This window comes from Podarcis cretensis, assembly GCF_951804945.1.
Source record: "Podarcis cretensis genome assembly, chromosome: 16".
NCBI lineage: Eukaryota > Metazoa > Chordata > Lepidosauria > Squamata > Lacertidae > Podarcis > Podarcis cretensis.
This window is the reverse complement of record NC_137186.1, coordinates 40,438,936-40,454,846: the sequence shown is the minus strand read 5'-3', so window position 1 is coordinate 40,454,846 and position 15,911 is coordinate 40,438,936. Positions and strand designations below refer to the sequence as shown.

Genomic DNA, 15,911 nt, shown 5'->3' with positions numbered 1-15,911 from the left:
ATATTTTACTTAAGAATGCAAATTTCTAGCTCTTAGGGCTGCAAAGGTAGGCTACAAAGTGCTGCCTCATGAAATATCAGGTGCCAAAGGGGTGGCTGAATAAGGGAGAAACTACCTGAGATATTGGTGATCTCCTGTCTCCCAGGGTTTTGCCGGCACAGACACATAATGGCCATGTCAGGTGAAGGGAGAGCCGCAAGAATGACACAGGAGACTGGTGTTGGGTTGAATTAGGCTACAACTTTATTGGTTACAGGAAAGAGTAGGTTTGGCTAAGGCACTGGGCATCTGGCAGCCCACCTGCTACCTGATAGGAACCTGGTGGGATCAAACCTGTGCTGGGGAGTCGCCTCCAACATGGATTGGATGCCACAATCCTGCACAGGCCATCGTTGGGACTCCCAGACACAGTCACCCCTCCTGGACCCCTCTAACGGAGTCACCCCTTGTGACTAAGAATCCACCCCAGTGCCTTATCTGCACAAGTTGTGGTGGTTGCTATGAGGTAGGTGAAAACCTGCAAGGCAGCCAATTTGCTTGCAGGAGAAATATCCTCCCTGGCCCTGAATACGGTGACTGAATAAACCACAGCAAGGTCCATAGGCAATTTGCCAGCTCCCCCCCCCCCAGTGGGCCCCTAAAGACTGGGTGGGTGGAAAATCCCAGGTTAACAGACCCTTAAATAGGCTGGGGATGGGCTGCTCCCAGCCCCCAGCCCCTGCCTCAGATTGGCTGAGTGGGCACTGCCTGCCCTCACCTGCGGGCCTGACAGAAGATGGTGGCCTCCATGGACCCACCACAACTGTGCCATGTGGCAATGGCCACCCATCTGGAGTCCCAGATGAGTAGATATTTCTTTTTTAAAGCATCCATTCAGATAGTGACTGTGGAGCTGGGGGAGGTTAATTAAACTCTCCCCCTCTGCTCCGTTTTCTAAATACCAACTAGGTGAATTTACACATATCTGCATAGTATATCGTTACCAGATTTTTTTCAATGGATCCAGGGAACCCCCTTTAAAAAAAAAATCATGCTTTATTATCCATAATTAAAAAGTAGAGACATCACCTTGCCAACAAAGGTCCGTATAGTAAAAGTTATGGTTTTCCCAGTAGTGATGTATGGAAGTGAGAGCTGGACCATCAAGAAGGCTGATTGCCGAAGAATTGATGCTTTTGAATTATGGTGCTGGAGGAGACTTTTGAGAGTCCCATGGACTGCAAGAAGATCAAACGTATCCATTCTTAAGGAAATCAGCCCTGAGTGCTCACTGGAACGACAGATTGTGAAGCTGAGGCTCCAATACTTTGGCCACCTCCTGAGAAGAGAAGACTCCCTGGAAAAGACCCTGATGTTGGGAAAGATGGAGGGCACAAGGAGAGGGGACGACAGAGGACGAGATGGTTGGATAGTGTCTTCGAAGCTACAAACATGAGTCTGACCAAACTGTGGGAGGCAGTGGAAGACAGAAGTGCCTGGCGTGCTCTGGTCCATGGGGTCACGAAGAGTCGGACACGACTAAACGACTAAACAACAACAACAATGGAGGCACAAGGGGTTCACAATCAACACTAAGTCGAGCTATGGACAGGCCCTTAGAAGTTTTGCCCTGGTGTAATATTATATTCCTGTCATTTAGAAGCACCGCTTCCATCCAGGGGCGAATGTAGACTTTATTTCACCTGGGTCAAAGACCCAGTTTGGCACACACATTTGTGTACATACACACATAGGCAAGGGGCCTGAATGACACCCCTCCCGGAGTCTCTATCTGGGGCAAAAAACCCAGCTAGCCACTCTCCCCCAGTAATTATGGCACTGCTTCCACCAACACAACAATTTCAGCTTGAGTTGGCTTTTGTAGACCTGCTGGATAGCTGTGAAATGGAAATTCTGCTGATTTGACATATAAAAGTATACTATATTTTTTATTGCTAAAATTCATAATTGCCTCCTCCCACAGATATTACACTGACATCCATCCACATAAGTTGTTAGCAGAGCCCCAAGATCCTTCCCAAGAGGCCCTCTCATGGGTATTCTCTGTTTTCTCAGAATACACAGTTATACACATATTTTTTTCCAGTCACACTCATCTCATGATAAAAGAATCGCATAATTCTAGAGTTGGAAGGGACCCCTGAGGGTCATCTAGTTTAACCCTCTGCAGTGCAGGAATCTCAATACAAGGTCTCCCATCCAATGTGAAACCATACCAGACCCTGCTTAGCTTTGCAAACGTGCCAGCAGTTTTATTGCTGCGCCCATTCCTACCCATGATGCCCTCCTGAATTGAGGATTCTGCTCCAGTTCTGCAGAGCTGTCCCCTTCTCACCCCACTGCTACTTCCTGAACAATGGATGATAAGGTGCCCTTGCGCTAACCACAAGGCCACATGTCCTCTGCAGAGGTATCTCCCCACTCTTGAGAAACCCCAGAACCCCAAATTCCCAGACAACTTCCTCTAACCTACTACTATGCACTCTGTTTCCAAAGCCCTTTTCGGGATCCAAGATTAATTTTACTTATTTCCAGCAGGCCAGAATGCTTGCAGCTGGGGTTTCAGAGTGCAAGCTCCCCTCCCAGCAAACCAAGGCTTTACTCAGCAGTGCCAGCCAACCCCTGATTCCCTTCTGCAACTTGAACGGAGGGCGCAGGACTTACCCCACCACCCAATCTCCCCCATACTCTCTTCTGACTTTTTTAAAAAGAGTCATGGAAGACAGAAACTGCTCAGAATGCATCTGTCTTTGGGACTCAGGAGGCGCCAATCAGCAGCTGCTGCAGGCAGAAGAGGAGGAGGCAAAAAATAAAAAAGAAGAGCCTTCTGATGGTGAAGAGAGAACTCCCAGGCTCTGCCTGGCTCGGATCGGGATCAGCGGGATCATCAGCCAGGAGCGCCGGCACCCCCCGACTCCCAAGTGTACCCCGAGCCTGGGGGAAGGGGGGTGAGCTCCGCTTTGCCGGCAGTGCCGGTAAAGCCCCATGCAGCTCATCCTCTCTCCTGCCTGCCTCCCTCCTCCAGCTGGGAGTACGGGGGCAACAGCGTGCGTGACACAACGAGTGTCACCCTCGTCAGGAGCACGCTGCACTTGCCTTGCTCCGCCTCTGCTGCCGCTATCACATTTCCCGGGGACAATGAATGAAATCCAGGGACATTCTGGGGATGGAATTCATCCAGGGACAGATTTGCAAATCTGGGGACTGTCCCTGGGAAACGGGGATGTCTGGTAACCCTAGCACAGTATCTGTAAGTTTACCTCCATGGAGCACATAGCGCCGGGGGGCTTGCTATTAATTGGAAAAATGTTTCATATAAAATAATCAAGTCACACCCCTTTCAGTACTGTGATCTGTGATTCCACCAGCTACTATGAATTTAAAACACCACCACCATAAGAACCCTAATCATGGTTCTCTCATGTTATGTCAAGTTGCTCCCTAAAATTCACCATAATCCATAACTTTGCTGCCCTGAGTCCTGGCATCCCTAGCTGCTGCCATCAGATGTTGCCCCACCTAGAGGAAGACATGGCTTGTATGTGGAGTGCCCTCTCTTGCTTCTAGGACGAAAGCAGCTTTCCTACAAATGGAGTCCTTACAGGTGGATACATGCCTTGGCTCTGCCACTCCTGTTGACCCTTCATGGTAATAAAAAAGACAGAAAGCTAGCACAAAGTTGAGAGACAAGAGGATGTGTCTTTCTTGAAACATCCTGAGGGGAAAGGTTTCATCAACCTGCAAATCCAGTTTGGAAATGTTAGAGGTAAGTTACATCTAATTTTTTGTTGTGCCTACCTACTCTAATTATAAGGGAAAATCCAGTCATCCTCCCAGTGCCCATCAAAAAATTTCTAGGGCAGATGGTGACACAGATCTATCCTGGCTAAAATAATAGCATTAAATTACTTGTAACGGGGAGCCCAGAGGAGCAGATGCGCTATGATTAGCAAGAATGGCAGTTACTTAAAGGCTCTTATTAAAATAAATCTCTGGGAATAAACATGGAATGGGACATAGCACATGACCTCATGTAAGCAGTTATGGAAAAACAATTCTGGTGGATGTCATTGAAGCATCACACATCCCTGTTGGTATCACCAGCTCTTCACAACAGAAAATGAAAAGCCACAAACAGCTGAACAAAAACAGATTGTGTCATAGTCTTTTGGATCCACTTCAGCCTTTCCTCCAACTAAATATGCAGGTCAATGAGGGAGCCTCAATTAAATAGACAAGTCACTAAGGGGGTTCTAATGGCCCCTGTTATTCTGGTATATTGCAGAAGCACAATAAAGAATTTATATGGATGCCAATTACAGCTTTCCAGGATGTTTCCACACAGTAGTACTCAAATACTTGCACACTGTTTTGTGACATTTTGGTTGTCTGAATTTTGGAAATTTTCTTAAGGGCCAACATGGCTACCTTTACTTTTATGCGACACAATTTCTGTAGAGAGATTTAGTAGGGTATAATAACTTCCCCGAGTATTCTGTAACAAGCACTTCCAAATTCTCTCACAAATATGACTTTATTGGAGATGTTCTCTGTGTGGGAGCCTGTGGAATGTTTTCGCCTGGCACCTAAAGATATGCAACAAAGGTGTCCCTGGGGAGAGCATTCTACAAGTGGGGAGCCACTGCAGAAAAAGCCCATTCTCATGTTGCCACCCCCTGGACCTCCATACCCACCAAATGTCCCATTTTAAGAGGGGCACTCCAGATCACAGAAGCTAATCCTGGCTTCTGTTTGGATCCTGGAATGTCCCATTATTTGCACTGGACCAAAATATGCTCTGGCACTCTGGAACAAGTCAGCAGGGTTGCACCAGAGCTGGCATGACCCTGCTGATGAGTGTCAGAGTGCCTTCCAGTCCAGCGCTCTGGCAAACATCAGCAGGGGCACGCCAAAGTGTCTTCTAGTCCAGCGCTCTGGCACAACTCTGCTGACGATCGCAAAAGTGCTGGACCAGAAGGCATGCCCCTCCTAGCGTCCCAATTTTGGGATGAAAATGGACCTCTCATGGGGGAGATACATAAAGAAGAGCCTCAGATGATGATCACAGGGACTGCAGTAGTTCATATGGCGAGAGGCAGTCCTTGAGGTCCTGAGTTGTTTAAGGCTTTATAGATCAAAACCAGCACTTTGAATTGAGCCCAGAAACTAACGAGCAGCCTCTGCAGTCGGGCCAGAATTGGCATTATATGCTTAAACCATCTTGCCCGGTGAGTAACCTGGCAGCCCAAGTCTGCTGCACCTGATATTTCTGAACCATCTTCAGAGACAGTGCCACATATAACGCGTTGCAGCCATTTCCCCAAGATTAACTGGGAAAAGGGACTAAAGGTAATTGGCTTTTAAATTAAATAGGATCAGGAACTAAGTTTTATCTGGTAGCCTTATGCAAACCTGTGCAACTGTCAACTAAAGAGATAGTAACCTTATTACAACAAATATAAGTCTTAACGGAGCACTAATAAATTGAAGTATAGTATTAGCTTTATCATACCTTTGTAGTTTATAATAAATAAATAATATATTGTTACTTTTATTAAATTAGGTTGAGTTTGAACATCTAAACTACCACAGCTGCTGGAATATAGCTAATGGTGTTGCAAAACAATAAATTATAGACATTTGATTGTAGCGATTAAAAGAAGAATCAACAGTGGCAAATATAGGCAGAGAACCAGCTTTTAAAGAAATAGATGGCTCTTTCCACACAACCACCACATTTTTGTGGTTTCATCAAACTGGTTAAGGACACTTCTGAAAACAGCTGCATTTATATCATTATGGGTGGAATGATTGCATGTTGTTGCAGATTTGAAATGTATTCAGGGGAGGGGAGATAAAGAGGAATACACGTTAGAAGATATTGTTTATTGGAATAGAGAAGTCTGAGTTCAATCCCTTCTCAACTATGAATCTCGCTGCTCACTATATCAAACCTAAACCTACGTCACAGGGCTGATGGGAAAATAAAATCAGGAAACCTGAACTACCCTGTAAAATGGAAATGCTAGCTTTGTTTGCAGGCTTCCAATCAAAAGACAAAGCAAGGGAGAAATGAAAGGGGAAGGGAAGTCACTTGGGAAACCTAGGATTAAAATGCACATAAATGTAGTAAGAAAAGAGAGCTGCACAAACCCGGGGAGATAATAGCTGAGCCAGGCATTTGCCTAGATTTTAAACCAGATGAAAATAATTGTTCTCCCGTTTACTGTAGATTACAACGTACAGAGCAACCTTTCAAAGGTAGTCAAGTTAGACAACATTTACAATCAGCTCAGCACTTTTGTTTCCATGGATCGCTGAGATGTATTTTGCTTCAAATGAAAGGCTTGCAGCCTTGCGCCGATATATAATCCAAAGTCTGACAGCAATATACTCACGAAATAAAACCTGTTGCTTATAAATAGCCAAGTCACAACAACATAAAGGCTGTTTGCTAAGAAAGTCCTTGCGGTGTAAGAAGCATAAGCAAGGTCAAGGCCGTCTTAAGTATATCTGGCACCGTGGTGCAAAGATTCCTCCCACCGCCCCCCCACCGCCCCCGCTTCCCAGAGATGGGTGAGGGCAGTGAGCTGATGCTGTGAGGCGCTGTATCCAGCCTCTGCCTCTTCCATGCCGCCCTCCAGAACTTCGTGCCCTGGTGCCACTTGCCTCTATGGGCAAGACACCCCTGAGTAAGGTGTCAATCCAAAGATAAAAAACTTTTTACAGCCTTGTTGATTCCAATGGAAGAGAGTTAGCTAGTAGGCAAAGGGAGAGACCACTATCTTTCCCTCAGAGCAGAAAGAATTCATAATGCCTGCATACACATCATACATTTAAAGCACATTTGAAGTAACCTCCTTGCCATATAATCCTGTAGTTTAAGGGTTCTGGGAATTATAGCTCTGTGAGAGGTAAACTACCATTTCCAGGATTCTTTGTGGAAGGGGATGTGCTTTAAATGTACAGTGGACACTCGGGTTGCGAACATGACCCGTGCGGGAGGCACATTCGTAACCCACAGCATTCACAACCAGCAGTGCCGCGTCTGCGCATGCACAGGTTGTGATTCTGCACATGCGCGAGCACCAAAACCCGGAAGTAACCCATTCTGGTACTTCCGGGTTCGGCGCGGTGTGCAACCCGAAAACACGCCACCTGAAGTGTCTGTAACCCAAGGTATGATAGTACTGTTCGTACAAAGCCTGTTAGCATTGACCTCTGGACTGCCAGTTTCCTACCTGTCTCCCTTCCTCAAATTGCCAGCTGTTGCCAACAAGGCTCAGCTCTGTCACTTAGAAAGTCTGCTAGTAGCCAGCTGCTTCAAAAGCTGCTGCTTCTGCATGGTACCCAGCCTCAGTCCCTGCCTATGTATTTTCAGCTGCTTTCTCATTGTGTTGGCCTTTCAACTAAGTGAATATGGCAACCAGGTACGCTGGCTTGCCCCCGCGATTGAGGGGGCAGGCGCTGCATGCTGTGCATGCACATGTAATGTGACGATGTGAGCACACCACGAGGTGTGTGAGAGTGACATGAGCACATTTCACAGTGTGTACACATCATCATGGAATATTGAGGCCTAGAAAACTGGGGGAGGGGCGGGTGCCCCTGAGGCCACCAATGCTGCTTATAGCCACCCACATCCCTGTCTAAGGGCTAAAGCTATATTCTCCATCAAAATTGTGAGTTTTGTTAAGAAGTTAATGGTGCTACACATCCTTTGCCATCTGTCAATATCCTTCTTGGTGTATGGCATTCATTAATAACCAAAGAGTCAATGAAAGTTGTTTGGAAATAACTGTTCTGTACTTCTGAGCAAGAATTCTGAGCATAAGGGCAGTACTATTGTTTTTAGCACATAATGGAAACAATGTTCCTGTTGACACAACTTCAGATTGCTTTGGCCTTGTGAGCTACAGCAGCACATGACTAGCACATGGCTAACTCATGCTCACTTTGTTATCTGCTATATTGACCTTGAATTCTTACTAAGAAGTGCTGCTCCCCCATGTTTTGAACTTCTAAATTGGACTGTTCTCTTCTGTGACATTTTGGATTCACCCTTGCTCCATTTCTTTGTGCACAGACCCACACCATGCATTTGAAGAACATCCAACACACCTGACTTTCCCCAAAGAATCATGGGAACTGTAGTTTGCTAAGGGTCCAGGGAACTGAAACTAAGTGAGAGGAACCTACAGTTCCCAGGATTCTTTGGGGGAAGCATGTGCTTTTAATGTATATTGGGTGTGCTTTAAATGTATGGAGTAGATCTGCCCTCCAAGGTACTATCTGCCCAGCTTCTAAGGTTCATTTCAGAACACAAGTATAACCTTTATCATAGTAAACGTAAGAATTTTCCTTGTGCCAGGTCAAATTGGTAATAAAATTCATAAAGCCATGACTATCTACCTGTCTTCTACCCAACTTTGTACTGCTTCTAAATATTTTCCCTTGATGCTTCACTTCTCTATAGCCCCAGTCATTTCCCTTTTGTATATTTACATGCAATCATCATGTTTTGTCATTGAGTAATTGCAGTGTAAGTGAATGAGTTGACAGGGTACCATAAATTGCTGTCTACTATAATAGGCAAATTTGTGTTTATTACAGAACACAGTTCTGCCATGGGAGGGGGAGCGGAGAGGAGAGAACAATAGGAAAAAAAGTGCCTCATAACATGAAGAGTCTCTCCTCACCACTGAGGTTCTAGGAGTCTCATTTTGGCCACTGAAAACTTCCAACCTATAACCTGCTCAGAGAACTCTTCCCACACAGACTCATCTGCTGCACATTTGCCACCAGTCCCACCCTGTCTATTGCAAAAAAATCTGGACGCATTCTAAGGCACGTTATCAGTAGGGTGCTTTCCAAATCTGGAGCCCATGAACTGATAGTATGCCCTGCAACTAGGGATGGAATCCAACACTGCTGTGTAGTGCTTCTGGTTTTACTCCAGAATTGGGTGGGCGGGGGGGGGGGTGTTATTAACACATCTAAGTTTTCAGTCTCTCTTATTCTGCTTCTATTGAATGTTGTTAACTTTTTAACTAATAATGTTCCAGTATTTGTTTCCAATTCCTGCCAATACTCACCTTGCTTCAATTAACAAATGGCTAATAAATTCACTTTCTTATTTTACACCCATTTTGTTCAGATATTCCAGAATTATCTATTTGGGATCCAATGGAACTAATATACAAGTATACTGCACTGCCTCAGGGAGGTCTACTCAGGTAGCAAATAAGGCATTGGGTTGGGTCCTTAGCCTAATGAGTACCATACTAAAGAAGTATGGGGTGTGTATATCTCTATCCGGGAGCCCACAAAGGGGATAATGGGCCATAGCAACCCTCCAAAATGGCGGCCATGGTGGGATTGCCCTGCTGGGTATAGGTCATAGGATGGCCCCTTAATCCAGGACCGACCCAGCCAATTAATCAATCAGCATGCGGGCTGGTTGACCCAGGATACACACCCAATGCCTTCACCAAAGCCTACTTACATCTGTAGTCAATAAAGTTGTGGCCTATTTTAACCCAATACCAATGTCCTGTGTCTTATTTATCTCCCTTGTCCTGCCCTGTGCTGGCTGAACACTTCCTGCACCTGAAAACCCTCTTTCTTCCATTGCAGAATTAAGGCAGCAAACATGGCATTTCCAAGCAATCTCCATTCCAAGTACTGACCAGACCCAGACCTGCTCCGCTTGAGCAAGGTGATTGTATATGTATTTTCAGATCAGGCTCTTGAAGTGCAGATATACATGTAATAGAATCCTATGAGGTATGGACAGTAGCATCACATAATCTTCTGCCATATATTTTGGAAAGTTGCTTGTCTGTTGGCTATGCATATGGACATCTCTTAAAATATCATAATCAAGTTTTGCATGGTTCCCGAGATCAAGGAGGAGGTTTATCTATGTTTGGATACAACTGGGGACCTTTTGACTCAATAAGGCTTGAAAGACAGAACATTTCAAAATTGCACTGATTTTAACCACTGATGTCAAAACTGCATTGATTTGTTAGTTTCTCAGAATTCCTGAGCAATACCAGGAAGTTGCTGATTGCTATTAAAGCAGAAAACTGAAGGAAAGTAGGATAGATTGAAATAATAGTCTCCTCCTTTCCTCTCCCATTTAGAGCTGCCTCTCCTGGATAGATAGATGGTTGTTCAATGTATTGTAATTGTCTGAAATGCTGGTGTGAGCAAAAGGAAACAGCAACCAGCCAGCCTCAAACACTCCAGTCAGTATGTGCCTGTTGCAACAGTAAGATTTGTGAAGTCTAGCAGCATTTGAGAGGCACGAATAAATGGGATGACAACAGACAGCTAGGCTTGCAGCTTCTTGTGCTGGGAGATGTAATTAAGTAAAATCTTAAAAACAGAATGCTACTGACACTTATTGACTGAACTACATGCAACTAAGACACAGTTGATTTTCAATTGGTTTTTACATTGCAAGCTCTCTTAGATAACAATAACTCCTACTTGTGTGGCAGCAGTCATTTGCACGCATATACGAGTACCTGTTTTATCCTGGGCTGTCTGTTTCCATGATGTGAGTAAGACCTGGGTATCATTAACCACTTCTTTTGAATCATTCAATCTGACATGCAATTCATTAGGAGCAATACATCTACAGTGCTGTCTGCTTTCTGATGCGGGTATAGAGACAATAACAAGACCAACTATCTTTATGTCACACCATTTTTCAGTACTTCAAGTGCTCCAGAGTTATCAAAGTGAGGGCACTACTGAGGGAGGATTGGAGCAGGTTTATCCTCTCCATATTTTGGACCATCTGCAATTATTTCCTAGGAACACCTGTATTCCAAGTCAATTCACAGACTATTGTTACAAACAAGTAGTCATATGTAATAAATATGCATGTTAAATAAGTCACAACACTGGAACATAGGATACACCTCTTATACTAAGTCAGTTCACTGGTCCATGAACTATGCAGCCAAGATACTGTATGTACCTCCCCTATGGAACACCACCAGGATATTAGCTAAAGCCAGTGTGGTCTAGCAGTGGATAAAACACTGGAGGCTCAGGGAGTCTGGAGTTCAGATCCCCACTTAGACATAAAACACATCCCCACTGGGTGGTTTTTGCCTTGTTGCTCGAAAATGGGCCTGGGTTCAATCCTTGGTACTTTCAGAAGGGGCTAGGAAAGATCTGCCTGAGAGGAGAGTTACTGCTAATCAATGTAGACAGTACTAAACTTGGTGGACTAACAGTCTGGCACAGCAAAAAGCAGCTTCCTATGTTCCTAAGGCGATTAATTCCCTCTCTATCTCTCTGACTAATTCACAAAGAGTTCTTGTGAAGTTAAAACAGGGTAACTTGAAGGTAGAAAAGGGAACAAAGGAAGCTGCCTTATTTGTACAAGCCACAACAGCCTATATTCAACTATTGTTGCATGTTCTATTTGTAACATAGAAATATATTGGGTTGGTAAAGGTAAAGGCGCTGTGGTCTAAACCACTAAGCCTCTTGGGCTTGCTGATCAAAGGTCGGCAGTTCGAATCTGCACGATGGGGTGAGCTCCTGTTGCTCTGCCCCACTTCCTGCCAACCTAACAGTTTGAAAGCATACTAGTTCAAGTAGATAAATAGGTACTGCTGCAGCAGGAAGGTAAATGGTGTTTCTGTGCGCTCTGGCTTCCATCACTGTGTTCTGTTGTGCCAGAAGTGGTTTAGTCCTGCTGGCCACATGACCTAGAAAGCTGTCTGTGGAAAAATGCTGGCTCCCTCGGCCTGAAAGTGAGATGAGCGCTGCACCCCATAGTCACCTTAGACTGGACTTAACTGTCCAGGGATCCTTTACCTTTATTTACCTACGTATGTTGGGTTGTGTCAGGGAACTGCCATCGGAGACAGGAGAGGAGGTAAGGCGCAGCAGCGATGCAGGAGAAGGACCCAGTAGGGAGAGAGAGCTCACTTCCGCTGGGGAAGGAGATAGGCGTTACGCTAGGAAGAAAGGGGAGGTTGAGGGAGCTTCGGAGGGAGGGCTCCGAGACTGTTCCAGCGAGACCAGCGGGGAGAGCACAGAGCCTCCGCTTGGGACGCCCACTCTGCGCAGAAAGCTTCCGCGCAGGGAGGCTAGGCGGAGACTTGGTGTCAAAGAGCTTTTATGTTGGAAAAAGTTCAGGAAACGCCCACTGACGGATTCTGCCAGTGATTGAGACAGCCACGGAGGAAGGGCTGTCCAGCCAGGGAAAAGTTTGACCAAACTACTCAGCTTGGAGCAATTTGCGGCTTACGCACAAGCAACCCCACATCCCATTACAGGTTGCATCTAATGTTAGCTCTATTCAAAGCAGACCCAGTGAAATTAGCAGACAAGACTAACTTTTCCATGCATTCTTTTCCATGAATCTATACTGAAGAAGACTAGCACTGGACACAACCCAATTTGTTTTTATATACATATTGTACATTATGTAGTCTTCCCTGAGTGTAAGAACAGAGAAAACCAGAAACCTAAATAAAATACAATATACAAAAGTATTCACTTCTATTGCCTTCGAAAGCTAATTCAAGGTTTGTTTCATTGCACTCCATCTCTTTACCATTCATCATCACTAATGCAGAAAGATACTGATCAGAATTTAAAACAATGCTTATAGCTCAAAATAAAAAGAATCGTTAAAGGGGATTTCCTTGTTTGTCTGCTAGTTATCATATTCATCTACATTTAAGGTTTACTGCCCCCCCAGCCTGTTTTTGTTTTAGTTATCCAGCCAGCATCCCGTTATAGACAGAAGCAGCCTTAAGCTCCAGCATCTGTTTCCATAGCAATGGATTTGCATCAGCAACCCAATGGATTTGGTTCAGGCCAGCCTTGGTCAGTTTTCTGCGTAGCACATAAATTGCTAGCACTAATAACAAACTGAATGATGTCACTGGCTACCACACACAAGATCTGTGTACGTCATTTGAGTCAAAACATATATTTTTTTACATACGACACACAAAAATAAGTTGGATTCCATTTGATCCATGTATGATATATTACTTTAGAAAATGTAATTAATACAAGGAGGTCACTTAGTAAAAACAGGGGATAAACTTGAGAAAGGGCTTAGCCCTTAGGGATTTTAGACTAACCTGGCTACAATTTTAAAAAGTTATAGCAGTTACACAACAGTAGTATGCTTAAACAGATGACTCTTGAAAAATAATGTCAGAATTCCCTTTGATACTGTTATAGATAAATCCAACATATCTCTACCATGGCTACAATATTGTTATATGTATTAAAATGTACCTTTTCTCTATATATGTTTCCAGAATCTTCAGACAGATTAAAATCAGTTGAATAAAAACAAACAAAATGAGGCTGAGTTAACTTTGGGGTTAACTTTGGCTCAATTAGGTGTTAACTTGAAAATAAGTCCATTTTGTGGTGGTGGTGGTGGTTATTAAAATGAATGCTGAAAATTTCCAACAGCTTGCTTATTTATTTATTTTTCAAATAATGTGGTGTTCTCTGTTAATGCAGCTTTTGATGCCCTTTCTACTAGTTACAAGTGAAATCCAGTGTGGCCAGCCCAGTTAAACCACCTGGCTGACAAAAACCTGGGGGGGGGGGGATCCCATTGTTAATACACTGGGTTCAGTGTGCAGGCCAGAAAAATAGAGGAATGACTCACAGATTCCCAAAGGTAATCTCTGACTCTGGGCAGAGGGGGAAAGCATGTACATGTCTGTTGACTCACATTCTTTTTTTAAAAGCAGTGCTTTTTTGGTAAAAAAAATGAGGTTCTGGTACTCATATCTTGATAAAAGTGCTGTGGGTGCCAGTACAGAATGACTGTCATGGAAAGAAAAAGAGAGGTGACAATACTCTAAACTAGTGAGTACTGTCACACACAAAAAGCACTGATTAAGAGTATTATTATTATGGTTTATTTACATGCTGTTTTTCAGCCCCAATCCCCCCCAACAAACAGTGAACAGCATATTAAAACAAATACCGGTATATGGTTTACAGTGCAATAAAACACCATTAAAGAAACAAAATACCACTAGTCCAGTGAAAGATCCATGCCCTATATAAAATTCACCAATTCTCTTTTAAATCAATTTAAGCTATTGCCACATTTTCTGGCAGTAAATTCAGTATATTAATCACTTACTTTATGAAAAAGTATTTTGTCTGCAACACAGATACAAAGTAGATTGAGAGGGAGAGTCAGGTTGTAAAATCTAGCAACCAACTGATAGCCATAGATATGTAGAGCTTGGTCAGTGGACAGACTCTATTTACGTTGCAGTTGGCAGCCTTCCAATTACTTTCCAAATCTATGATTTTATGGTGGTCACAAAAGGCTTGTTACTAGTGCATCTGCTGCGCAATCCATGCAACCTTTGCAACTATGACGGCTCTTTTGGTCCCAGCCCACGTGACTTATTCTCCCCGTATCACAACTTGGGCAGATGGTTTGGGGCAAGTCCGGCCAATGGAAACTAAGCTGCATTGTGTATTGTCTGGGGACAGTCAGCTAGGCACAGACATGTGTAAAGTGTGTATGAGAGAGTGGGGGACGTAGCTTGCTAATAACAACCGTCAGGGATTGCTCTTTTTCAGCCTGCCCATAACAGATGGTCACATAATACGGTGCTATTCATCTGGATACCTTACAAGGACATATTCCACACACACACACACACACACGCGCCACACACAGCTGTTAGGAGAGGAAGCCATTTGCCCAGACCTTGCTGTATCTCTACACACACACAAAATAAAGAGCAGCTGTGCAAAGGGGCATGGGCCAATGCCCAGGATGAGAGCCTTGGACTGGATTTCCTGGAAAACTGAGAACCAAGATCAATACCAGCAGAACTCGGGCAGCTCCAAGACAGTTGTAGGGATGCAGGCAGAATACAAACAAGGAGCACTCAGGTAGATATAGCGATGCAGTGCAGGCAAGGCTATCGGTATAAAAATGACAACAAACTAGCATCCTGTGGCCAAAGGGGCCTGATTGTATGTGCAACATAAATTATGCAAATCCTTAAAATACCCAGACATTTATCTTACAGAAAAGCAAATGGATAGTTGTGAAATTTTGATTCTTCCCCACCCCCCATAGGGAAATATGGTATCTGGAAAAGATGTACAGTGGTACCTCAGGTTAAGTACTTAATTCGTTCCAAAGGTCCGTACTTAACCTGAAACTGTTCTTAACCTGAAGCACCACTTTAGCTAATGGGGCCTCCTGCTGCTGCTGCGCTGCCGGAGCCCGATTTCTGTTCTTATCCTGAAGCAAATTTCTTAACTTTGAAGCACTATTTCTGGGTTAGCGGAGTCTGTAACCTGAAGTGTATGTAACCTGAAGTGTATGTAACCTGAGGTACCACTGTATTAGTAAATGATTGGCAGCAGTGGACAGGAGAAAGGGGACACAGCTGGAGGCCCAAATCTTTATTTCTGTAAAGTTGCACGTCATGTGTCAAGAACAATAGGAAGCTACATCCTCTAACGTTGGGGATTTTGGCAATACATTTTGGCACCTGAGGAGAACTGCAAAATGGTGCCCCCAGCCAGGGAAGAAGGGGTGAGTGAAGATCTACATCAGGAACAAGGGAGTAAGAACCGCCCTGAGACCTTGAATAAATAAATTCAAAAAATAATGAGGATGTGCATCAGGATGCTGCCCCTGTTGATCCTGTCACCTGAGGAGGTCGCCTCACCTTGCCCCATGGGCAGGCTGGCGCTGCTCTGACAGAGAAACAATCCTCACCCGAATGGGCATGCATATGCTCAGCAGCCCTGTCTTCTTTGTATAATTCCTTATACTCCAGACTGAGCCCTGGCTTTCAGAACGGTTCTGGGGTTGAGAATAAGATACCAAGGGGGTTTCAATCTGGATACTATGGCCAGCC

At 44.4% G+C, this 15,911-nt stretch overlaps 1 protein-coding gene across 7 annotated transcripts in view; it reads right to left on the bottom strand.

The window, feature by feature from the left end:
- The window catches only part of PITPNM2 (phosphatidylinositol transfer protein membrane associated 2), a 204,472-nt gene that overhangs the window by 91,897 nt on the left and 96,664 nt on the right, over positions 1-15,911 (bottom strand). The gene's annotated exons all lie outside the window — the stretch shown is intronic.